Source organism: Ipomoea nil, unplaced genomic scaffold, assembly GCF_001879475.1.
Source record: "Ipomoea nil cultivar Tokyo-kokei standard unplaced genomic scaffold, Asagao_1.1 scaffold2387, whole genome shotgun sequence".
NCBI classification, from domain to species: domain Eukaryota; kingdom Viridiplantae; phylum Streptophyta; class Magnoliopsida; order Solanales; family Convolvulaceae; genus Ipomoea; species Ipomoea nil.
Window position 1 is genome coordinate 26,523 of NW_017618815.1, and position 26,835 is coordinate 53,357.

The 26,835-nt window shown below is 36.6% G+C and overlaps 1 long non-coding RNA gene across 1 annotated transcript; it reads left to right on the forward strand.

Moving 5' to 3' along the window:
* The first annotated feature begins 5,246 nt into the window (after window positions 1-5,246).
* On the forward strand, window positions 5,247-26,456 carry LOC109152150. Its single transcript, XR_002049358.1, has 3 exons — window positions 5,247-5,388; window positions 22,720-22,724; window positions 26,445-26,456. It is a non-coding gene; the product is annotated as an uncharacterized LOC109152150 (long non-coding RNA).
* The last annotated feature ends 379 nt before the right edge of the window (window positions 26,457-26,835 follow it).

Sequence of the window (26,835 nt, forward strand, 5' to 3'; positions counted from 1 at the left end):
CAAGAATTAACAAGACGATTTTCTCAAATCTCCTTAGTCTTCTTCTTGCTTTCCAAGACAACTTGTGGCTCTTGATTTCTCTCATTCTTGTCTCCAAGAATCTCTGAATTCTAAACTATGAATTGTAAATTATCTATTCTAATTATTTACTCTAAACTACTACTTGTCTTTTAGGGTTGAGGAAAGTGAGATTTTATAGTAGGTACAAAGCTGGGACGAAATAGAAATTTTCCTAATTTAATTTAGGAAGTTTAGCTTTGGAATGATTAGGCAATTATTGTAGTCATCTTGCTTTGGAATATTGCCATTTTAAATTAGGAAGTTTCTAAAAATCGCGCCCAGTGCAATAAGTACGCTTTGCAAGCTTATTTTGACCCTTTTCTCTTATTATCAAGACTTTGATGTCTTCATAAGAGTTGTATCCCTTCGAGTTTTATTTCCAATGGTGAAAGAATCACTTCAATCGAACATATCTAGCATGAGATATGATCAAAATACTAAACTATCGCCAATCTAAGCGAGATGAAATGTTACTGGAAAGTTTTGACACTTCGAGCCTGGGGCTTGATGCGTCGAGTTTTATGCTAAGCTGTAGGTTGTAGCCCTTCGAGTCTTCTTTCCAATGGCGCAGGAATCACCTGAATCGGACATTCCTAGCATGAGATATGATCAAAATACTAAGTTGTCGCCGAATTCAACGGGAATTACAACTCTTCGATCTTTTGATCCACTTTCCCTTGTTTGATTCTTGTGATCAAATCCATTGAAAGTACCACTCTTTGGCTCTCTATGTAGCATTTTAGCCACCTCATTAGCTTCACATTGCCTTTTTTTTGCTCCAAACTCGTCCTAGAACTTCCCTTGCTTTTAAGTTTGACCTAAAATGGTTCAAAAACACTAACAAACACCGTAAAACATTCAAAACAAGTATGAACCATAATTAAATGATAATAGCAAGGAAAACATGTATTAAATAAGAAAAATTAAAGAACTTAATTACTGAGATGATTCAAAATAACTACAAAAACAAGCATAGATGTGATAACATCACCCTCTCACACTTAAGCATTTGCTTGTCCTCAAGCAAAACCAAGGAATAAAATCACAAGTCAAAACATACAAGTTACTCATGCTCTCTCTTGCACAACTTTTCAAACCACCAACCAACTTGCTACAAAACAACAAGGTTCAAGAATCAAATTAGTTTGGCACATAAGAGACCCATTTCCAAGCCAATAACCAAACACCAAGAATTTAAAGTATGTGAGGATCAAGTGTGCAACAAGTACTCAGTTGAGATTATGCAAGACACAGCTCATGAATGAGATCCCATAGGCTTTCCCTTCTTACTCTCCTAGATCAAATTTAAGAAAGCATGTTAAGATCAACTAGGACTTTATTTAGCTTGTAATGGGGCTACGGGTGATAGCTAACAAAGAAGTGGTATGGAAAAATTAATCAAAAAGAGAGAATTTCGCAATTTATCTAAACTTTTCAAAATTTGAAAGAGATGAGATAATCAAAATTTCAAGGATCAAATTTCTTTTAAGAACTTAGCAACTTTTTGGTAAGGTGGGGATCCAAACTCAAAAACTTTCAATCTTTTTTTTTTTCTTTTTCATTCTTTTCTTTTCTCTTCTTTTTTTTTCGATTCTTTTCTTTGGATTTCTTTTGAATACTGCAAGACAATTTTAATCCAATCTTTCAATTCCCTCACACTTGAACAATTGTAACAGTAGCTTTTTTTTTTTTTTTTTTTTTTGGCACAACTCCATAAAAACTATTCTTACGGAAATAATAAAGATAAAAGTTTCATTATATTCTCTCAAGGGTGGAAGGGAAATATTTGGCCAAGGGCTAAGGGTTATAATAATGGGGTAAATCAAATCAAAACAATCACAAAGAGGGGATAAGTGCTTAGCACTTATTTAAACAAACAAAAGGCACAATGGGGACACAAAGGATAAAAATATATATAGGGACATGTTTAAAGGCTATGGCTAAACAAAAGTGGCCTAAATCATTTCAAAACATGCAAAACTTAGACATCACTTAGGGAGTAATGAGGCAAGTTCTAGCAAAACACCCATGACCAGAATCTCACATAAGCCTTCACTAGCAATGCATAACAAACAAGATCAAGAATTAATCCAATTATTAAGTGGTTAAAAAAGCTATTGGCAAGGGAATAGATCAATTATGTGTTACACCTCAAATCATCCATCACAAATTGAGATGCAGCAAGCACCACTAAAACAAACCTCAAACCAACAAGAGAGAGTAAATGCAATTGCATGCTAAGACAAGTAACTTATTCATCAGAAATAGCATGAGTCATTCAAGCAAAAGCAAAAATTTTAAAATTTTAAAAATATCCTCAAATTATTAACTCCTCCCCCACACTTAAAAAATTTGCATTGTCCCTGATGCAAAATAAAAGAAAAGGAGAACAAGAGAAAAGAGAAAACAAAGAAACAATAAAATAATCACGAACTAGAAAGCAATAAAACTAAATAAAACGAAACTAGAAAGCAATAAATAAATAGGGAAAGTAATAAAAGATAACATGGGGTGCCTCCCATGAAGCGCTAAATTTAACGTCGTTAGCTCGACGTTACCCCTCTAGCCATCAAGTGATTGGAGAAGAAAGATCCCCTTCTTTCCATCAATTTTCTCTTCCAAGTATTTCTTCAAGAGATGTTCATTTATAAACTCTCTTAAGCCTGAACCCTTTATGTCATCATGTAAGGAACCATATTTGCCCGAATAAAGAATTATGCCTCCATTCCCTTTTCCTTCCTTTTCAACACTTTCTTGTTCAACAAGTAATGAGAGTCTCGGATCATCCACATGAACCAACAAGTATTGCGAATCATTGGATATATAGATAGGCAAATGTGTGTCATCATCCTTAAGAACTCCAATGCCTCCCAAATTCAAACTTTCTCTAAAGTTCTCTCCAAGGGAAGTGTTCTCCATTGGTGAGACATCCTCATTCAAATCATGTGCTCCATTAAGAACTTCCTCATCTAACGGGAAACTCTCTATATGTTCCTTGCCACCATTCACCTCATCCTCTTCATTTTCCTCCCAACTTGGTGTCTCCATTGCAATGCATGTAAGAAATAATAGGCACATATACATTTATACAACATTGTATATGTGATAATAAGGACTAACCTCCAGCCATAGTTGTTTGCTTGTTTTGCCTTTGTGTTGTTTTATAATGCCTTAGTTGAATTTCTGCAGTGATTTGGGCAGAGTGACTCCCACTTGTCTCAAGTATAATAGGATGGTGTATATTTTGTCAGTATATTGACAGTACTTGAGCAGTGGGAGGACCTCACTTATATAGCCTATCTAACCATCAATATAGGCTTTGTAACAGTTGTAACGGTAACCGTTACAACTGTTACCATTAGCACTCTTTAATGGCTGTTAAGGCCATAACAAATCTTGCACCAATCATGGTAAGATGTTACATTCTCCCACTTGGTGCAAGAACAAACTTAAAAGAAACAAAATACATGAACCATAGAGATATGTCCTCTTAATACGAGTAGTATCTACTATAATCACAATGTAACTTGTTCTCTAAGTACTTTATGTGCTTTAACCAAAACTTAATGGATAAACCTTATGTTTATTCCAGGTCCATAAGATATATATTTTCTCAGCAATATGTGCACAATATAATAATGAGAAAATATCTGAATGCTTTAAGAATTGCATAAAAATAACTGTATGTATACAAACTTTACAAAGTGGGCGCAAGTCCCATTTTCTCAACAAAATCCCTAAACTTGAATGGTGGCATGCCTTTAGTTAAGGGATCAGCAATCATCAACTCAGTGCTTATATGCTCAATGACCACTTTCTTATCTTTAACACGCTCCCTGATAGCTAAGTACTTGGTGTCGATATGCTTACTTCGACTCCCACATTTATTGTTCTTAGCCAGGAAGACTGCAGCTGAGTTGTCACAATAAACCTTTAATGGCTTAGAAATAGAGTCCATAACCCTAAGCCCCGAAATGAAATTCTTAAGCCATACACCTTGAGATGTAGCCTCAAAACATGAAACAAACTCGGCTTCCATGGTTGAAGTGGTGACAAGAGTTTGTTTAACACTTCTCCATGAAACAGCTCCACCGGCCATGATAAAAATGTTCCCCGAAGTTGATTTCCGAGAATCAACACAACCGGCAAAGTCCGAGTCAGAATATCCAACAATGTCCAAAACATCCATCTGTTTGAACACAAGCTTGTAATCCTTGGTACCCTTGAGATACCTTAAAACCTTCTTTGCAGCTCTCCAGTGGTCTAAACTCGGATCACTTTGATATCGTCTCGGCATTCCAACAGCAAAGGCGATGTCCGGCCTAGTACAGACTTGAACATACCCGAGACATCCGACAACTGAAGCATAAGGAATATTCTTCATGGATTCTCTTTCAAAATCATTCTTTGGACATTGGTCCAAACTGAATTTATCTCCTCTCACTATAGGAGCTGGACTCGGTGAACAATCCTTCATCCGAAATCTTTCTAAGACTTTGTTGATATAGGTTTCCTGCGATAGTCCGAGAATACCCCGGGATCTATCCCTATGGATCTTTATGCCAATGACATAAGATGCCTCGCCCATATCTTTCATATCAAAATTCTTAGAAAGGAATTGCTTAACCTCGTGCAGCATTCCCTTATCATTAGTTGCAAGTAGAATATCATCCACATATAAAACAAGAAAGCAAATTTTACTCCCACTTGTCTTTTGGTATATGCAATGATCTAAGGGACTTTCAACAAATCCATATGAAGAAATGACCCCATTAAACTTTATATACCATTGGCGGGAAGCTTGTTTTAAGCCATAGATGGACTTTTTTAACTTGCAAACTGAACGCTCACCTTCACTAGAAGAGAATCCTTTAGGTTGTTTCATATAAACCTCTTCTTCTAGATCACCATTAAGGAATGCCGTTTTCACATCCATTTGTTGCAGTTCAAGATTGAAATGTGCAACCAAAGCCAGAATTATACAAAGTGAATCTTTCTTTGACATAGGAGAAAATGTCTCCGTGTAGTCGATTCCTTCCTTTTGAGTAAATCCTTTAGCAACGAGCCTAGCCTTGTATCGCTCGATGTTTCCTAATGAGTCCTTTTTAGTCTTATAGACCCATTTACAGCCAATGGCCTTGGCCCCATTAGGCAACTCAACAAGGTCCCAAACCCTATTGCTTCGCATGGAACTCATTTCTTCCTTCATGGCTTCATACCATAAATCTGATTCTTTACAGTTTATGGCTTGTGAAAACGTTTCAGGATCATTTTTGGCTCCAACATCAGACTCTTGCATATACACTATATAATCACTAGGAATTGCTGGTCTTTTTCCACGAGTAGATCGCCTTAAAGTTGAACTACCGTCTTCTTGAGAAGTTAGCGGTTCAACTACCGCTTTAGGAATTTCCTGAATTGGTTGATCAATTGGAATAATATCAGCATTTTGTGGAACTTTTTCAATAGGTCGTTCAATACCCGTTTCAACTTGAGGGGTGTTTGAAACTATTATCAACCTATCTGATGACGTAGAAGGACATGATTCAATATGATCATGATTAGAAATCAAATCATTGAACCGATCCCTCCCACTAATCATGTCATCTTCAAGAAACTTAGCATTTCTTGATTCCACAATCCTAGTTGAATTAGATGGACAATAAAATCTGTATCCCTTGGAGGATTGTGCGTATCCAATAAAGAAACCACTAATATTCCTCGGGTCCAACTTCTTTTCTTGTGGGTTATATATCCGCACCTCAGACGGGCATCCCCAAACATGCATATGTTGCAAACTCGGTTTCCAACCTTTAAATAACTCAAATGGCGTCTTTGGGACAGCCTTGGTTGGAACACGGTTTAATATATACGTAGCCGTCTTAAGTGCTTCGGCCCACAAAAACTTAAGAAGTTTTGAGTTGCTAAGCATACTCCGCACCATATCAATAAGCGTGTGGTTTCTTCTTTCAGCAACACCATTTTGGTCCGGAGAACCAGACATGCTGTATTGGGAAACAATCCCATATTCTTGAAGAAACTTAGCAAACGGACCAGGTTCTTGTCCACTTTCAGTGTACCTACCATAGTATTCACCACCTCTGTCGGATCTTACTATTTGTATTCCTTTCCCACATTGGTTCTCAACTTCAGCCTTAAAAGACTTGAAGGCATCCAACGCTTCATTCTTATTATGAACCAAATACACATAGGTAAATCACGAGTAATCATCAATGATGGTGATGAAATACTTTTGACCTGGCATATCCATATCTGGACAGCAAATGTCAGTATGTATGATTTCCAATATGCTTGAACTCCTTTTGGCACCTTTCTTAGACTTGTTCGTCTGCTTTCCCTTAATGCAGTCTATACAAGTCTCGAAATCAGTATAATCAAGAGTACTAAGTACTCCATCATTTACTAATCTCTTTATACGTTCAAGGGAGATATGACCTACTCTCCGATGCCATAACATAAAGGAGTTCTCACCAACACTCGATCTTTTGGAACCGGAGTGAACATGCAATGAGCTATAAGTGGCATTGTTTTGTAAATTTAAACGATAAAGACCATCAGACAATGTACCGTATCCAACACATGTTGATTTATTGAAAATATCAAAATGCTTGTCTTGGAAATTAAAGGAGAAACCCAACGGCACAAGTCTAGAAACAGATATCAAGTTTCGGGAGAAACTTGGTACATAAAATGTCTTATTCAAAATCAAAACAAAGCCACTACTTAAAATAAGCTTGCATGTTCCAATGGCTTCCACTTGTGACCCCATCTTGTTTCCTGATAAGATGGTTTGTTCACTTCCCACCGGCTTCCTTAGATCCTACATTCCCTGTAAAGAGTTTGCAATGTGGATTGTTGAACCAGAATCAATCCACCAAGTATTAGTGTTAACTTCAGATATATTAGATTCATAACAAACGAATGAGGATAGAATACCTTTCTTCTCAATCCACTTTTTGTACTTGATGCAATCTTTCTTCTTGTGTCCCTTCTTTTTACAGAAGAAACACTTATGCACCTTCTTTATGTCTGCTTGAGGGGAAAGTTTTCCTTTCCCCTTAGCCTTAGAAGTGGAACCTCGAGATATGCCAGACTTGGACTTCTCGTGTGCCGTAGCCAGCATGGCACTTTCTCCCATTTCCATCACCAATCTTCCTTCTTCTTGAACACACATGGTCATTAAATCATTTATGGACCATTTTTCCTTATGTGTGTTATAAGAAATTTTAAAAGGTCCATATGGTGATGGTAGGGTGTACAAAGCATAGTACACAATGAAGTCATCCGACATATCTACCCCAAGAGTCTTAAGTTGAGCCACAATGTCCCGCAATTCCATGATGTGCGCACGCACACCTTTGACGGAAGTGAGACGGAGAGAGGAGAATCTCATGATGAGGGTGCTTGCTAAAGCCTTTTCTGAAGTGACAAACTGGTCGTCAATAGACTTGAGCAATGCTTGGACATCGTCATCCGTTTCACTAACGGAGCCCCGAATCCCATCAGATATTTTCGCCTTGATGTACATTGTACTGAGCCGATTGGACTTATACCATCGCTCATATAGTGCAATGTCATCTTGGGTACTCTTTTCAGTGGGGACCGGTGGTTGCACATTATGGATAGCGAAGTCCAAGTCTCTCCACCCTAAACTTAGAAGAATCCTTTCTTTCCAAATTTTGTAGTTGTCGCCCCTAAGTTCGGGAACTTCGATGTTCAAATCAGTATGAGTAACGAATTGAGATGCTGTAAAGGTAAAGGTTTGGATTAGAATTTTGAGGCATAAAATTAACTGAATCGCATACATTACCAATGTAAATGATGCATGTCAAAGATCCAAATGCCATAAAAATTGCCTGCGGGCTAAATTTTTACGCAAAAGGGACCTTAGAAAATTTTAGAATAGAAATGGGATGGGAACAAGGTTGAATTTCTATGTTCAACGATAAAACTACCAAAGATTATATGCCGATGCATAATTGCCTGTGGGCTGAATTATGATCATAGTTTGGTATTTTTATCCTGATTAACCATACAAATATAACAAAATTTCCTGTGGGCTAAATTTCATCATATTACATATAATTAATCACAATTTATGCCTAAACTTTATGTGATTTGGAAAAGCTTGATATACAATTTTAATTAAATTAAGGATGTTGTGGCTACTCCTTAACTAATTAAATTTGTATTATCACATCGGCATAGATTTAACAAAACAAACTATGCACTTAACATGATAAGCAATTACCGAGTATACTCCCAGGAAAGTTGGTCGAGATGAACTCGGTTAAATACCAACTCCTTAGACAGAGTAGGATTCCAAGGGAACTAGTAGCATATTGGCTATTCTAGTTTTCTTCCCAAGAAATTTTCCCCGGTTCATGCATTCTCATATTATAGCATAACGTTTTGAAGGGTTGATTCAAAAATTTGAAGTTCGCAGTTTGGAAAAGACTTTAAGAATAGATGAACTTTTGATCTTAATGTGCTAACCTTCAGGCACTATCATAGTCGTACTAAACCTTATGTACTTTTATAACCGCAATATGCTAAAGTCCAACTTCTAAGGAATTCAACAAACTCCTAAAGGCACTACCAAAGTCCAAGTACTAAGGAGTTTAAGAAATTCCTAAAATATGCATTTCTAAGGCATATAATTAAATCGCATAATTAAAATAAATTAAAATTATGCTAATTGGATATAATATGCATATTACAAAAGACAAACTCATATTAAACAAATAAATCGCACAAACATTATAGCAATTTAACACATGAGTTTACAAAATAATAGAATTTAAATTCAATCTCAATTTAAAATTTGAATGAAAATATATTAAAACAATATAATTTACAATACTTTAAAACCAAATTGTAGGCCCATAACAAATTAAAATTATGTATTAAAATAATTAAAGATTGATGAACAATTTGAAAAATTATATTAATGCAAACTTTATGATTGCTGATTTATATAAGCAGGCCCAAACCACCTAAACAAATTTAAACAATTAAATAGATACCCATCAGCCCAAACAAAAACACCTATATTCCCTTTCAATTAACAAAGGAACCTGGCAGCGCAGATTGAAGCGGAAGAGACGACGACATCCTTAGCCGACGGAGAGAGGGAGAGAGATCGCCGGAAGAGAGGCCGGCCGGAGCCAACGGCAGAAGGCAACTTCGCTCGCCACCATCGCCCGAGCCTCATCACCGCCGCCCCTCCATCTTCGTTCCTCAGCTGCAAAGCTGCCGACACCGTCGCCATCCACTCTGAGATCCCAAGACACTGTTTTAATCACCGTTCCAAAAGCGATCAAAGTCGCCGGAAAGGGACCGTCCGAAATCATTACAGGATCGACGGTGAAGGGCCAATAGGGAGACCAAAATCGGAGAAAAATTTCTCCGTAACTGTAGGTTGGATTTTCCCCTTTTTTTTCTTTTTTTTTTATTTTTAAAGACAAACAGGAACATGTATATATATATACAGATATATGTGTATAATATACATACTGAGAAGGTTTACTCTTGATATTAAGAATACTAATAAACAAGACAGTACAGATTGTAGTTTCAAACATAAACCATAAACTTTAAAGGTTTATTAAGAATACAAAACAATGTGTATCTATATATATATATTCACACGCATATTCATTTTCGATTCATATATAAAGCAAAAATAAAACATATGAAATCAATATTATAGAATTTGCAATCAAACAGTACAGATCAATATTTGCTTTATTTTCTTGAATTTGATCCTTTTACAAATATAGGCAGTTTGAACAACTAGGCAGAGATAAAATAGGCTCTGATACCAAATGTAAGAAATAATAGGCACATATACATTTATACAACATTGTATATGTGATAATAAGGACTAACCTCCAGCCATAGTTGTTTGCTTGTTTTGCCTTTGTGTTGTTGTATAATGCCTTAGTTGAATTTCTGCAGTGATTTGGGCAGAGTGACTCCCACTTGTCTCAAGTATAATAGGATGGTGTATATTTTGTTAGTATATTGACACTACTTGAGTAGTGGGAGGATCTCACTTATATAGCCTATCTAACCATCAATATAGGCTTTGTAACAGTTGTAACGATAACCGTTACAACTGTTACCATTAGCACTCTTTAATGGCTATTAAGGCCATAACAAATCTTGCACCAATCATGGTAAGATGTTACAATGCATTCATCAAATATTTCTTCATCTCCCTCTCTAAGATCCTCATCATCCTTTTTATTTCTCTCAACCTCATGACCTTCATTTGGCAAGAACAACTCTTCTAGAACCTCTCCATTAGATGAATCTTGAAGTGGCTCTCAAATTATCAAATCTTGCTGTCGAGCCATCATGTGATCAAGTTGAGCATTCATGTGATCACTTTGAGCTTGTAGCTCCAGAAGTATTTGCATTAACTTGTTAGTCTGTATGGACTCCATATCAATTATTGAGTCAAGTGGTTGGCATTCTTGTTGTTCCAGAAATTGAGAGTACAACTGCTTTAACTTTATGGACTTAATCTCAGTTGTTGGGGCATGTGGTTGGTATTCTTGTTGAAACTCTTGGTATGGCAACTCTTGAGCTCGCCCTTGATATTGGTAGTTGGGATCCAAGACGAAGCAATTTTCTGCCTCATGAGGTCCACCACATATCATGCACCATAAAGGTTGTGGAGTTGGTGGTGTGCATCTTTGATAAGTGGCTTGACTCATGTTGGCACAAAATCCTTGAGTGGGTTGCCGAGGAACACGGTTGGTGGGGTTGAGCATGTAACAATTTTCCTCAAAGTGATTCCCACCACAAAATGAGCACCATTGGGGTTGTGATGTTTGATATGAACTTTCTTGAAAATATTCTTGACTTGAGTTGGTGAAATTTGAGAAAGGGAATTGTTCTTCCATTCCTCTATATTCCCGATTCATATTCCAACTCATCTCATAACCTTGAGAAAGAGGGTAAAATGGTGGCATGGTTCCTTGGAATTCATATCTATCCATAAACTAAATCGCACTCAAAACAAGGAACTTGTTATGGGTTAGCAAAATAAAATAAAATAAAAAATAAAAATGGACTAGTCTCCTAGAATAAAGATTTCACTAATGTTAATACTAGAAACGCCACCTCTCCAGCAACGACGTCAATTTGTTGCGTAGTATATTTGCAAACAAATAATTCTCGGAGTACGAGTTATCGATCCACAGGGAAGTGGTTGTATCAAGCACTAGTTACTAACTTATTCATTAGAGCTAATCCTAACAATTACTTAGATGATTGATTGTCATAAAATAAATAAAATAAAACAGAGGTTCAGGATTTTGAAAACAATAAGAGAGAAGATGAGATTCATAGGATTCAAGTATTTAATCACATAGCGCCAATTAACGTTTGTAATATTTAGTTTGGAATTAAGACTTGTATGGGAATGTAAAGTGGAACAGAATTACTCCCGTGATTTCTACCCCTAGTGAATTTCCACTCCCGTGGCTTAAACACCCGATAAGATCGAAGATCAGCATTCAATTAATTCCAATTACTACCATCTCCCGATGCGCAACAATCTAGAATAAGATTCCTCCAATAAATTCCCCTTTCCCAAGGTCCAACCATTAGGTGCAATTGTGTGTGCCTAATTTATGCCCCAACTCCCATTGGTGACACAAACAAAGCAAACGAAACAAGTAACTATGACCATTAATTACAAGCATCAAACAATATTATCACGATTGCAACACAAGTATTAAACCCAAATAATAATATATTAAAGAAACTGAGAGCTCAAGCACATAGGTTCATAAACACTTTTACCCAAGAATCTCTAAAGAATTTAGCCAAGCATGGCTAAGTTATACATAGCAAATATAAATAAAGAATTTCAAATCATCAAAAGAGTACAAGAATTAACAAGACGATTTTCTCAAATCTCCTTAGTCTTCTTCTTGCTTTCCAAGACAACTTGTGGCTCTTGATTTCTCTCATTCTTGTCTCCAAGAATCTCTGAATTCTAAACTATGAATTGTAAATTATCTATTCTAATTATTTACTCTAAACTACTACTTGTCTTTTAGGGTTGAGGAAAGTGAGATTTTATAGTAGGTACAAAGCTGGGACGAAATAGAAATTTTCCTAATTTAATTTAGGAAGTTTAGCTTTGGAATGATTAGGCAATTATTGTAGTCATCTTGCTTTGGAATATTGCCATTTTAAATTAGGAAGTTTCTAAAAATCGCGCCCAGTGCAATAAGTACGCTTTGCAAGCTTATTTTGACCCTTTTCTCTTATTATCAAGACTTTGATGTCTTCATAAGAGTTGTATCCCTTCGAGTTTTATTTCCAATGGTGAAAGAATCACTTCAATCGAACATATCTAGCATGAGATATGATCAAAATACTAAACTATCGCCAATCTAAGCGAGATGAAATGTTACTGGAAAGTTTTGACACTTCGAGCCTGGGGCTTGATGCGTCGAGTTTTATGCTAAGCTGTAGGTTGTAGCCCTTCGAGTCTTCTTTCCAATGGCGCAGGAATCACCTGAATCGGACATTCCTAGCATGAGATATGATCAAAATACTAAGTTGTCGCCGAATTCAACGGGAATTACAACTCTTCGATCTTTTGATCCACTTTCCCTTGTTTGATTCTTGTGATCAAATCCATTGAAAGTACCACTCTTTGGCTCTCTATGTAGCATTTTAGCCACCTCATTAGCTTCACATTGCCTTTTTTTTGCTCCAAACTCGTCCTAGAACTTCCCTTGCTTTTAAGTTTGACCTAAAATGGTTCAAAAACACTAACAAACACCGTAAAACATTCAAAACAAGTGTGAACCATAATTAAATGATAGTAGCAAGGAAAAAATGTATTAAATAAGCAAAATTAAAGAACTTAATTACTGAGATGATTCAAAATAACTATAAAAATAAGCACATATGTGATAACATCAACGACTTTATTAAGTTGACTTTAAAGGAGAAAATAAATAATTTTGTACCATGAGTGCACACAAATGTATTATTTTTATATTTAATGATTTCTATATCAGCTATATACATCAGTTACCATTCTTATTGGTCATTTTTTAAAAATGGATGAATTTAGACATCTTTTGGTGTTCAATTAGCCCGAAACTAATATTACTCTATGTTATTAGAATATATTTGGGGATATTATCATAATTTTACTTTTTTCTAATATAAGATATTTTAAGTAATAAAATTATAAATGTTGTTGTATTTATGCAATTTTTTTAGACATTACGATAAAGGTAAGAAAGACAAATTTAGAGATTGTGAGTATTGACTTGATAGATAAATTTCCAAATTAAAATTTAATGGTTTAAATTTAGTACTAGATATGTAACGTTGATTTTAATTACATTTTAAAATTAGGTTAGTACTTCATAAATTTGGAGAAAACGTAGGTAGAGCACGTGACAAGTGTAAGATTGCACCATTGACACGCTATGAATGGTGAGAAACAACGGTCCTCCACTATCATTTATTTAAAAAAAAAAATATTATTACTCAAATTTTAATTACTTTTAGCGTTGAAGCAGTAATTATTGTTATAAAATTTTTATTTTAAAACAACTACCATAGCGATACTTTATTTTTTTTGTGTAGTATTTAATTTTTGAAATTCTATTTTGCAATTCAAAAAATATATTATTTTATTTATTTAAGCTTATTTTGTTTAAAATCAAAGTTTTTAAATTATAATTATAATTATAAAATTGAAATTAAAATTATTGTGGAGTGAATAAAGTAATAGATTATGTGAATTAATATATCCATGGGCCCACAAAATATGAGAAAATAAGGGAATAAATTAAATGGGGATTGATATGTAAGATTGGGCCCACGAAATGAAGAGAAAATCGAAAAGAATTTTGGAGAAACTAATGACAGAAATTAAATGGTGATCGATGTGGAAGATTTGGGCCTACAAAATTAAGAGAAAATCGAGAAAATTTTATAGAAAATAATGGAACAAATTAAATGGTGATCGATGTGGAAGATTTGGGCCCCCAAAAATTTTAAAATAAAATATACAAGAAGGGTTAGATTGGAGTTGCCATTACAAAGGGATAATGGTGAAATATATCTTAAAAATTTTATGAAAAATAGTACTTAAAGCCATTAAACTAATAAACACTCCAACTATTCCTACAAACTAGCAAAAATTACAATAATTAAATCACTTTGAGTTATTTTTACCAATAAAAATCCAGAAATAATGATATGACATCTACATCAACATATTCCATTAAAATTTGATAATTATATAACATATTATTATTATTATTGTTATTAAATTATTTATTATCTTTTTTTTTTCTAATTAATTTGTTTCTCTTTTCTTAAAAATGGTTGGACTCCTCCAAAGCAATGTTTTCTTTTCTCTGTCAATGAAAATTTTGATACTCAGAGAACCCCAACAAGCATCATCTTCTCAGAAGGAGAGAATAACTAATTTTGTACCACGAGTGCAGACAACGGTATTATTTCTATATTAGCTACATACATCAGTTACAATTCTTATTGGTCATTTTTTAATTGGATGAATTTAGACATCTTTTGGTGTTCAATTAATTAGCCCATGAGAGAGACTAATATTACTCTATGTTATTAGAATATATTGGGGGATATTATCATAATTTTACTTTTTTTAATATAAGATATTTGAAGTAATAAAATTATAAATTTGTTTTATTTATGTAATTTTTTTAGACATTTCAATAACAGTAAGATGGACACTTTTAGAGATTGTTAATATTTGACTTGATAAATAAATTTCCAAATTAAGACATTTAATAGTTTATATTTAGTATTCGATACATAACGTTGGTTTTAATTACAATCTAAAATTAGTTTAGTATTTCATAAATTTGGAGAAAAGGTAGGTGGAGCCCGTGACAAGAGCAGGCATGCACCATTGACATGCACGCCATGGATGGTGGGGAAGAATTGTCCCGGTGTTGCTGTGTTTTGGGAGCTATGGTTACGACATTCTTGTTTATAATCCCTGTGTTGTTGTGTGGGATATGGCAGTCCAACGCCGCGTCGTGACGGTCATCGTGGTGTTAATTGGTTGCAGTATATTTGACAAACAAAATAAATACCCGGAATATCGAGTTATCGATGCACAGGGAAGCAGGGCGTAACAAGCATTAGCTACTAATCTATTCACGAGAAACTAATCCTAACGAAATGGGTGATTGATTGATTGTAAATGTAAAACTAATTAAAAGAGAACAAGGTAGCATGTTGATGAAAACAATAGAGAAAGAGTGAGATTTCTTGGGTTCAAATGCTTAATCACGTAGTGTCAATCTAAAGTGCAACATTTAACTTGGGTTCAAACAAGTGTGAGAATGCATACAAGGTAAGGAATTACTCCCGTAATTCCAACCTAAAATAATGCGAGTGAATATTCATTCCTAGGGTGCACGCTCTTCTTGTCCATGATGACGTGCCCTATGTCTTCTTTGACATTGACGACACATATAGTTTTGCTTTTTGTTTTCCTTTTGTTTATTTGTTTCCTTGGATTTTCACTTCAAACTCTCATTACTTTATAGTTGGGCTAGTTGAATAGTTGGCCTTGCAGGCATAGGGCGTATGGGCTTTCTTGCATTGGGGGGTTCCTTTGATCTGCTCTGTGTTCTCTTTTGCCTGTTCTGCTTCTGTTTGTGACCGTGTGTTAGGCAGGATTTGATTCTTGTGTTTCATGCATTGCATACACTCTGAGGCAGGAGTGCTCTTTTAGCTTCAGTTGCTTGTATATATTGCTTGTTTGGTGAATAATGGTTTGACAGGCTGTTCTTTAAAGGGTTGGGTGGTTGAGTGTTGGGCTTCCAACGCTTTGCATGTATGTCATTGCCTCTATGGATGGCCGTATAGGTTCCCTCGGGTAAAAACGTAGAGCTCTGTACTAGGGGCGTTGGTCTGATGCTTGAGGTTGATGTATGTGTTCGCGTTGGTGGTGAGGGAGCCATTGCTTGGGATTTTTAGCCGTGAAGCCCTCTGCGATAAAAATGCATAGCTTTGTACGTACAGGGGTGGCCTTGGTCCCAAGGGTGGGTGGGGGGTAAGCACCATTACTTATGTGGAGGACTGTGAAGGTTCTCCCAGGTAAAAATGCAGAGATCTACACCGGGGGGATTGGTCTGATCTGACGCAGAAGGGTGGTTTGGGTTTGTTTGCGCCGGTGTCAGTGCTTCTATGGATGATCGTGAAAGTTCCCTCGAATAAAAATGCAGAGCTTTGTTGTAACACCCCTAATTTTTAAAACTTTTAAAGCTTATAAAATAAAGGGGAATCTATTATTAAATCCCAAACAGAGCATAAAGTAAGCACAATTGTCGGGGTGCTATGCCACATCTAGGTTTGAGAACCTAGATGCACAGGCTAGACTAACCAAACGAGGCATAAACTATAATTAATATCCATAATACAATTCAAGGCTCACAGGCCATCTAACTAATACTAAGCTAAATCCACGAGTCCATCTAACGCGTTCCGAAGTTACTGATATGTACCTGGAAAAACATACGGTGTAACAACCATCAGCGGATAATGCTGGTAACCCATTCCAACGCGTTAAGTACAATATAGGTAGATATAAGAAAATCATTTTGAAACTGGAATACATATATAACCTAGGCAACTCTAGTTTAAATCCAAGATCAAGACTCAAGACACGATAACAGACTCAACAATAATCGGCAATATTAATTATAGGACAACACAACAATTAAAAATCGATATCAACAAACACTTCCATCTTCCAACCTTATACCAAGTTCCAACCTTGTGGCTCCCCACCGTCCTTATATCAGTTCCAACCTGTACCTCCAGGCCACCCTTATATCGCCTCCCTTATCCCTCCAGGCAACTACATGCCCCCACCGACCAACCACCCACAAACTACCTCATATCATGATAGCACCGCAGTGCCATTCGCATGATCCGTACATCTAGTACCAATACCAAGGGGTCAGCGCATATAGCCCCAACATGGCACCGCAACACTTATAACCTGACCCATGCCTAAAGCAAGCTAGTCGAAGGTGGGTTTGTGCCTTCAGCACAGTAACCGCTAGGTCTGTACCTTTAGTACAATGACCGGGCACTCGTTGTGCCATCCACCAACAATTCATTTCCACCAACAAGTCAACCCAAAGTTTATTAACTCCCAAGAAACTTTGGGAAGAATTTGGGAAGTGCGCCCTAAGAGATTGGCTTGGCTGACCAAGCTTGGTCAAGACCTTGGACGCATTAAAGAAGTAAGTGTTAAATCATCACGGGAGATTCCCTCAAGATAGGAGAGAAGGACAAAACTTTAGCCTGGGAAGCAAGGTCTAACAAGGATCTTAGAGTCAAGCAAGTGCCAACACCAAGGAAGAAGGATCATCAATTTGTCAAATACGTCGTGATCAAAGCATCAAACCAGAATAGTCACTTAAGATCGAGAACCCTTAACCCATCCTAGCCGAATTCCTTTCCCACCCTCGGAAAATCGGCCCCCTCCCTATTTCAAAACCCTTTCTACCCTTCAAAACACATTCTTGATTCCCTATTTTAACGATTCCATACAAGGTGGCAACCTCACACCCTAAGTTGCAACCTTGAAAACTTTGATCCTAATTCCTGTCCACTTTGTCCTCAAGTTTGAAACCCACCCTCTTAATCCATTTAACCCAATCGTTCCCAAAAACCCAGTACACATAGATATACTATTATACATTCTCCCCATAGAATACATTCTCTCTATATGACCACCATATTACATTTGACTCGTTATCCCTGAAATGATTTCTAAGCTTCGGGGACGAAGCTTCTCGTAAGGGGGGGAGAGTGTAACACCCCGTGTTACGGCCTTCAATCCCGGATTAATTATTTAATTAATCCCGTTAATAATAATTAAATATGATCTAATTCGGTTAGGTTTCCCTTTAATTAATTAATAAAGGCCCACCATGAACCGTGGACCCTTGCCTAAATTAGAGTCTTAAGCCTACTAGGAATAAAGAAAGTAAACCTTTTACTATTCAGATTATGATTAGGATTCTCTTTAATTAATTAATATGGTCCACTATGGACCATGGACCCTTATCCCTAAAACAAGCCCTTAGTCCCAAAAGGAATAGAATTAGCAAGCCTATAATATTAGTTCCTAATTAGGACTCCTAGGTATATAAATAAGGGACTTAAGAGGCACCTAGAACCCCCACCACAATAATCCCTCACCACACAAGAAATTCCAAGAATTCCCCTAGGAGAAATCAAGAAAGAAGAAAGCTTCAAGAAAGACCCTTCATAGCCAAGGAATTAATTAAGGCTAAAAGGTAACCCATGTCTCAACAAAACCTATTTTCATAGCTATGATTTCCCTCTTAGGATTTCCCCCATATTCTTGTGTGTTGATGATTCGTTATAATGATCTTGATAATTGGTGTTATGATTCCATGGGTAATCTTGATGATAAGAGGTTCTTGATGATTATAAGGTGTTCTTGGTGTTCTTGATGATTATATGATGTTCTTGATGTTTATATGATATTCCTACCGAATCTTGATATTAGAACCTATTTTGCTTTTGTCTCAGCATATCTTTCATCAGCAGAGGATTCTTCGCCCCCCAAGATGAATTGTGTTCTTGTTGATTTAAAATAATTAGAACCCTAGGTTATATCGTGGAATTCGTATGGTATTATTCTTGGTAGATTGGGTGGGAATTTGTATGCTTGGGTGTTGATTATGTTTAGAAAAGCATGATAGGATATGTGCCGTATGTTTCTTGATTTTGATCCGTTAATTGTCTACGTGTGTTATCAATTGCGTTTGAAAGTGTCTAAGCATGGTTCCGGGTTCCACAGTGGTTCCCAGGGCGTTTATTTGTGAAGAAGAGTCAGTGGGGGGTAGGGGACCCGCCACCTACCCGCGGCTAAAAGTGGCATCGCCGGCAGCGGGCAGCTACCCGCCGGGCACCCGCTGCCCGGAATAGTTGCCGTCGGCGGGCAGCCGGCCGGTGAACCCTCACCCACCGGCTACCAGCTGGTTTGTACCCCACCTTGGGATTTTGGCTTCCCCGTTTGATGTTCCCCCGACCCCCGTGGTGTCCCAACGGACTCCGTCTATCGTGCCTATGTCTAGTTTGATATTTCGGGTACCGTTTGTAGGTTGTATGAGTCTTATATATTGCATGCTAGTTGAATTGGTATCCCGTTGACCTAGGTTAAAGAAGTATGAACCCCTTAGGACTATTCTTAGTATGTGAAGGATCACGCATAGGTTTTGTTATACGTTTTCTCCCCCTTCCCAATGTGTTAATGTGGGTTGCATGTGCTTGCTATGTGTTATGTGTGCATGATACCCCAATTTGGTTGCGATCAAATTGGTTATACGGGCAGTCGGATGGGTTGAGAACCATACCGACTGTTAACCAGGCCGGTTGCGATTGGTCAGGTATATAAACATTATATAGGGTTGCGGTCCACCGTTTGGTTGCGATCAAATGGATTATACGGGCAGTCGGATGGGTTGAGAACCATACTGACTGTTAACCAGGCCGGTTGCGATCGGTCAGGTATATAAATATTATATAGGGCTGCGGTCCACCGTTCTACATGAGCTGCGGTTCATTTTCCTGGCTGCGGTCAGATGACATACTCTTGGGCTGCGGTCCACTGTTTGGTTGCGATCAAACGATGATGAGCTGCGGTTCATCGGTCGGTTGCGATCGACCCCTCCGTATTGTGAGACGGGGCAAGGTGCTGCGGGGCCGTGTCAGATCTATATGCACTGACCCTCAGGTATGGGCATGCGATTAGTCCTGTGGTGCCAACAAAGTGTGCTTATGTGATGAGATATGGATGAGTTGTGATTATGAGTATCTTGGGGATGTGACTACAGGATTTATGTTGGGGATTGTTTATGTTGGGTTATGATTATTGATTATGCTCAGCCTTATCTACCTTGCCTGTTGCGAACTATATATGCTTGCTATAATTGCCGTTTGTGCTTAGCTCTATGTGTCGAGTCTATCCCTGTTTTAAAAGCTAGAGTTTGTAGGTTATATCTTCATGTTCAAAATGGTTTTCGTATATCTATATATATCTCTATATGTATTATATTTCAACGCGTTGGAGTGGGTTACCAGCATCTCTCGCTGAACAGATATATTTTGCTTTCAGGCACAGAAGAGTAGACACGGGAGCATGCTAGAATCGTGGAGCATAGAAGTAGATAGTTTCCCTTTCGGCCTGCGTGCCACGGTTATGCATTTACTTTGTTGAGGATATTAGTTAGTTAGTCTGTGCACCTGAGTTCTCTAGCTCAAGTGTGGCATAGCACCCCGTACTCTTTATATTATGTTTGGGATTTAATGAGATCTTACCTTCTTTATATAATTTTCAAAAGTTTCGAAAATCTGGGGTGTTACAAGTTACCTCTTAGCCTTAACCGATTTCCCGTGGCTACTAAGGTTCTTCCTTAAGATTCTTCTCCCAATTGATCTTCCTAAGTTTGCTGGTGTGGAATTTCCTCGGTTGGATTTCCTGAGAGTATTTCGAGTAAGTAGAGGGTGAGGGAGAGTTCTATCTGCTTCCTAATATTCTATTTATATGTTTAAGGGAGAACTATTCAGAATCTGACTAATAAGTCCCACTTTCCTTATTCCCTATGGGCTTAAGGTTCCTAGTTCAAGCAAAGGTCCACGATCCATCGCGGACCGCCTGGATTAATTGAGAGAATTATAATTGGATTAAATCCCTCTTAATTAATTTAATTAACGGAATCAATTTAATAATTAATTCGGATTTGAAGGCCGTAACACGGGGTGTTACATTTGTACCGAGGGGATTGATATGACGCTTTAGGGTGACATCGGCTTCTGGCTTTTAGAGCATCGTTCCCACCCTTTGTGTAGGGCATGGCGTGCGAGAACTGTCCTGCTTGGCTTGTGGTTGCTTATAGCTTGTAGTATGGGCCTTGGGTCCACTTGGTTTATTAGAGTTTTTCTTCTTTGCTTTTTAGCCTTTGGTCATCTTGTTTTAGGTATCTCATGTACTATTTGTAGTTATGGTCACTTTTGGGCCTGTCAAGTATTACCCTTTCAGTATTAATAAAAACTCATTTTTTTTTAAATATTCATTCCCATGATATAAACACTCAACAATTCAAGAACAAGCATTCCAAATAACTCCTTAACAAACATGTCATCTCCCAAGGTGCAATAGTAAGTGCAATTGTGGGTACTCTAAATTATGCCATAACTCCCACTAAGACGTAAAGATAGCAGAAACGAGTGATTTAGGCCTTTAATTACTAGCATTAACAAAATATTGAACAAAATTGCAACACAAGCTATAAAACCCAAATGTAAAATATATTAATGAATTTAAGAACTAGGCACATAGGTTCATAAACACTTTCACCCAAAAATCCCTAAGTTGTTTTAGCCACTCATGGCTAGAATAACATTCATAGCAATAATATAAGAGAGTTTAAAAGAAACAAAGAAAGTAAAAGAAAAGGGTAAAAGATTCTCCCGAATCCTCCTAGCTTTTCCTCCTTCATCCAAGGTAACTTGTGGCTCTTGATGTCTCTCACTCTTTTTGTCTCCAAAAAAACGCAGCTTAGGTCTAGGGTTTGAGGAAGATGGACCTTTAATAGTGGGAGCCAAATAGGGGTAGATTAGGAATTTCCGCACAACTTAAATCCCGCACAACACGCATTTTCGACAGTGGGACTCGACGCGTCGAGTGTTGTCTTCATTCTTCAGGACGCCTACTGGAAATTTTTGACGCGTCAAATTTGCTTCTGCATCACAGGTCCAGTTCATAAGATATATAGTCCTTCGAGTTTTCTTTCCAATGGCGCAAGAATCACTTGAATAGGACATTCCTAGAATGAGATATGATCAAAACACCGAACTGTTGCCAATCTATGCTACAATTTTTACTTCTCACTCTTTTGCTCCACTTTTGCCTTGGTTTGCCCAAGTGATCAATACCATTGAAGCTAAGAAACCATTCTTTGGCTCCCTTTGAAGTATTTTAGCCACCTCCTTAGCTTCACCTTCGTTCCCAATGACTCGAGATTCATTCCAAATACCCCGAAAGGCATACGATTGGACTTCAATTCAATGGTTTATGCACCTAAGGATATAAACAAATGAATTAATGCACATTTTGCATAAAACCAAAGTATCTTTCACTCAAAATGGGTCTATATATATATATATATATATATATATATATATATATATATATATATATATATATATATATAAACACACTTATCAATAATCCTGATAGTTTCAGCCATAGGCTTCATACGGTCGTGATCATTGTCAAACGTCAATGAAAAAAAGAAGGGCGATGAAGATTATAGTGTATGTGCATAGCGCGTGCGTGAGTACGGAGTGAGAATACAATCAAGTTAGATGGTCGGAGACAAATATGGGGGATCCTCATTCCTCAACTCCATCATCCAATTCAAAGAACCGCTGCGCTCCTCATCTTAGCGCAGGTGGTGTTCCAGCTAAATACCAATGTTTCTTTTAGTGGGATCAGTTGTGCCTATATAATTACAACTTAAAAGCGTTTAATTTGATTTTCAGTAGATTTTGTTTGCTCCACATCAAATATAACTCTGCTACCAAGGACCTTGTGGTCCACTGGTATTCGGTTGCTCCCCTTTGTGGGAGGTCTAGAGTTAGAGTTTGAGCCTTGATGTAGGCGTAGATTGGTAAATATGGGTATCCATTTCCTTTGTAAAAAATAAAATATGACTAATCTAATAGACTTGAACATGTAAATAAAGTCTATAAAAGAATATATAATAATAGCAACAACATTTTGTTAAATAGTTATCAAATTTTAACGGAAAAATTTTTGCTCATTTGAGGGTATAGTTGGAGTATTTTTGGGTTTAATGGTTTAAGTGCTATTTTTGTAAATGAGTTAATGCCATATGGGGTCCTCCGAGTATAGTGCATGGTTTTGTCACGTTTAGTCCTAAATTTTCAAATTAACCACCTGTAGTCTTTAGATAAATTTCAAATTATTACCATCTGTGGTCCAAGTTAACCATCCATGCATTGTCCTTTAACTTTCAAAATTTAACCAACTGTGGTCCTCTTGTAAGGACCATGAGTGGTTAACTTGGACACGAACGGTAACAACTTGAAAGTCGAAGGACTACGTGTGGTCAATTAAAAATTTTAAGACTAAATGTAGCAAAATCAGTATAATCGGAAGACCCCATATGGTATTAACTCTTTCGTAAAATTTGAAAGGTATATTTCATCTTGGGAAAATAGCACTTTTTCCCCCTGATTTATATACTTATAGCACTTTTCCCCCCTCAATTATTTAGGTAAGCACATTAGTCCCCTCAATTATTCTAAAACTGGTGCTTTTTCCCCCTGATATATTAAATTGACATTTCTATCCTTAAAGTAAATATTTTATTTATTTTACTTCTCCAACAAATTATTGCGTATACGTAGGGATGACCACGGTTCGGTTTGAACTGAACCGGACACTAAAGCAATCGAATTAAAAGTATCCGGTTATGATTCAGATCTAAAACACAATATTTAGATGTCAATTTATTAAAATTATGTATAAAAAATTTGAATCTTGAACAGTAAACCGGCGGTTTTGGATCCGGTTCGCGATTTTGAACTGTATTTATTTTAAAATTTTAGTTTTTATTTTAAAATAGTCTAAATTCAACAATAAATGTATTTTATTTTTTTCAGTTCGGAACATGAACAGTCCGTTCCGGTTCACGATTTTAATAAACTCTAAATATAGGGTTTCGATTCAAAATTGTAATTGGAATATTTTGGTTTGGTTGCTATAGTGTTTGTTTGGTTTGAACCAAATTATGGTCATAATTTGTTGGAGAAAAAAAATAAATGAATTGTTTATTTTAAGGGTAAATATATCCATTTAACATTTCAGGGGAAAAAATAGCCACTTCAATAATTCAGGGAAAAAAATGCTATAGGTATATAACTCAGGGGAAAAAAGTGTCATTTTACCTTTCATCTTTATTCTTTTGTAAGGGCATATCCCATTCTTCTCATATATATATATATATATATATATATATATATATATATATATATATATATATATATATATATATATATATATTTTTTTTTTTTTTTTATCTCCCCTTATCATATAATTTTTCCCTTATTTGTTCTCTTCAATCATCCACGTCATTTTGTGGGCCCACTACACATCATTTATTACTTTATTCACTTCAAAATAATTATAATTTCAATGTTTTATTTTAAATTAAAATAAATTGAAATAAATAAATAATATACTTTTTGAATTAAAAAATAAAATTTCAAAAACTAAATACTAAACAAAAAAAAATACCATTGAAGTAAATATTTTCCCTAAAAAAAATAATTTAAAAATAATAATTTTAGCCTCAATAGTCAAAATAATTAAAATCGTTGAGGTATATCAATTGTAGATGGTCGCCTTCTCGGGTAGATGACGACAGATTTTTGCCGGATATGATGTCTGAATTGAAATGACCTATAATAGCAGGTCATCTATCAATTCTTGGGCTTCATTGTCTCGATTTAACATGTTAAAGTCTAAATAGTGTAATTGCACTTTTTAAAAGTTTAATGACCTAATTGACTTTTCAGGTAAAGTTTAGGGACTTATTTGACCCTTTTTCAAATTATAAATTACTTTATAAGTATTGTACTATTATTTTTTTTATCGGGCACAATTATTGTTAGTGGGTGGGGGGGATTTTTAGAGTAACAAAGCATATATATATATATATATATATATATATATATATATATATATATATATATATATATATATATATATATATATATATATATATATATATATATATATATATATATATATATATAAATGTAGGTGATAAGCGCGTCAAACGATGCTAGTTTTTAGGAGATTTTTGGAAGTATTTTGCACGTGTTTTAGCCCTAAGAATATTTGTTTCACAAAGAATTATCTTAAAAATAAGGTTTAGCACAAAGATACCTTCCAAATCATACTTTTTATGTTTTAAGGTATTTTTGGACAAGGAAAGTGAAAAAGGAAGATCAAAACGCAAAATCCGAAAAGCACATGGCAAGGCACGAGTCACGGTGTGACGGAAACGTAAAGCATAAGAAAATTTGTCACACCATAGTCACGCATAAAGGCGGAGAGAATGAGAATTATTTTCCATTTACACCGCCTTCACAGCGTAACGGATTGCGTGACAGAATAGAGTGAAGACGCGCGCGGAAGGGGGAATTATTTTCCACTTACACCGTCACCACGGCGTAAGAAGCAGCGTAACCAGTCATTTATGCCCGCGTCACGCATAAGTCGTTAACTCGTCGTTTAATTAGTTGTTAACTTGATTGTGTTGTCGATCACTTGGCCCGCACGCACGCTCTACGCACGGATAGAGAAATTTTTGCAGAATTCCATCGTGCCAAGTAGACGAAGGGGGGAAGGAAGAAGACAGAAAAGTAGCCAACGCGATGTGAACTATGGCCACCCCACCTAGCAATTAAGTGTAAGAAATATATGTTAGTGGCCGGCGAAATATATATATATATATATATATATATATATATATATATATATATATATATATATATATCAGATTACTTCAATTTCTTTAAAATATATTCCATATATCCTTAAAAACACACATTCCCATAGTACATTATAAAAAATTAAACAACCTAATTAACCCCCTAATAGTGACGGTACTTGACGGCGGCGTAGTAGCCGACAGAGATACCCAAGGCCATGAAGCCTATGTAAAAGATGGCCACCTTCCTCCATTTTCTGTTCATTTCCGCCTTGCAAGACGGGCAGTTGTAGCAAAAAATGCTTTGGTAGTTAATCCAACTTTCTTCATACGGAGACATGATCCAGGTTGTCTGTTTCTGGTAGATGAAGTAGTTGCCGCTGGGTGACCGTAAAACTTCATCGGAAACAATAACAATCGGCTTGTCCAGGGAACACGACCACCCTATGAAGCCGATGGCTGAAACCAGGAAGATCAACACCATGAAGCCCATCACCTCCTTGTCAAGAAAACGTCGGGACGCGGTGGTGGACTGCCATATCCCACATAGCAACACCGGGATTGTAAACAACAATGTGGCTGTCATCATAGCTCCGAAGACTCTGCTGCTGGTAACCATCGTCGCCCTTTTTTCACGTCTGATCAAATAAAAACGCTGAAGATAGATATTAGAGCAAGTGTTGTCTGAAATATATAAGAATTTAACAAAGTAAAGTTAGTGAAATTTAGACTGCTCAACCTCGGAAGCTAATTCGCGTGAAATTCCACTCTCCTCTGTCTCACTCAAGTGAATTGGTTTCGAGAGCAATCGCACCGATCTACGAGAGGAGCTGATAGATGAGTAAGCTTTCCCTTGTTTATAAATTCGCAATCCACTTTAGAAAGCCCTGAGCAAATCCCGGCAGAATGAGATTATAAACTTCAGGATGCTTCTCTCTTGCATCTTTCCGACTGGAAGGAGTTCGCTTTGTTTGGGATCAGTGTGCGCCTCTTCACGAGGGTGATTTAAGTGCTGCGTACGATTAGCCAGCCTTGCGGCGGCAAAAGGATTATATTAGACGTCCCCCCAAGTTCGACTTGCGAACGGTCAGCAAGTGAAGGACCGATCTTCCGCTGTCAGGGTTTCCAAGTGCATGTA